The following is a 1,350-nucleotide window of genomic DNA, read 5'->3' on the forward strand; positions in this document are numbered from 1 at the left end:
GGGGGCGGAGACAAGACCAGTTACCCTGCACAAGGAGAGAGTGCAGTGACCGGCCGTTATTACAGGAAGCTCCAAGTCTCACACTGGATTACTGCACAGATCTGGAAGAAATACACAAAGCTCACCAAGATTCAAGCATAGTACATATGACTCTGGTATTTAGACAATATTTTGGACAATATATCCCGGAGTTCAGCTTTTAATGGAATTTAAAATGACTTTTAAAATGATATGAACATATAACAAAGTTTGATATTTTAGTGATGGGTTTACATGTACTTTTGAGGGGTCAGGGACATTTTTTGCTGGATGCTCAGAGCTACCAGAACTAACCGCAACACAGAACTTTACATCTGATTAAAATGAACTTTTACTGACACTTCATTTATTACAAATTCCCATTGCACCTAATAAAGCTGTGCGGAATGACATCAACTCTTCTTCTCCCCTCCCCCCCCCCAGTGGCTGTAATTAAAGGGACACTGCCTTCCACTGATCCCTCTCAGAATACAAGCGTCTATTTCTGCTTTACTCCGACCACTGGAGAATATTTTTAGCCCATGCTTATGACACGTTGATCCGGTACCTCGGGCCATCACTGATCAAAATCTTAATTTAATTTTTGTGAGGTGATGAGGACTGGTTTAATTTAAATTACATTTCGTAGCGTCTGCGTGATTTAGCCGTAAATGAAATTAGGTCATTTATCCTGTAGTAGGTTTCAATTCAAACTCTGGTTTCTTACGTTTCTTTTTCTTTATGTTTTCATTAATATTGTCAATGCTTCACACAGATGAAAATCCTATGTTGTTATTAGGGATGCACCAATACTGGTTTTTCGCCAATCATCATTTACCAGTTCCAGCCAATCAATCCGGCCGGCTCAATGCTGATTGGCGGGGAAGCCGACTTCCAGTTCAAAAAGCAATGTCCATAAAGACATGGATGAGGGAGGTTGGGGGTGGAGGAACGTGACTGGCCGCACAGAGTCCTGACCTCAACCCCATAGCACACCTTTGGGATGAATTACAGCGGAGACTGCGAGCCCGGCCTTCTCCTCCAACATCAGTACCTGACCTCACAAATGGTCCAACATTCCCAAAGACACACTCCTAAACCTTGTGGACGCCTTCCCAGAAGAGGCGGAGCTGTTATAGCGGCAAAGGGCGGGTCAACTCAATATTGAACCCTACGGACTAAGACTGGGATGCCATTAAAGTTCATGTGCGTGTAAAGGCGTCCCAATACTTTTGACAATATAGCGTGCGTGTGTGTATATGTGTATATATATATATATATGTATATATATATACAGTATGTGTGTGTATGTATATGTGTGTGTGTGTGTGT

Source organism: Nanorana parkeri, unplaced genomic scaffold (genome assembly GCF_000935625.1).
Source record: "Nanorana parkeri isolate BGI_ZX_2015 unplaced genomic scaffold, ASM93562v1 scaffold3794, whole genome shotgun sequence".
Taxonomy (NCBI): Eukaryota; Metazoa; Chordata; class Amphibia; order Anura; family Dicroglossidae; genus Nanorana; species Nanorana parkeri.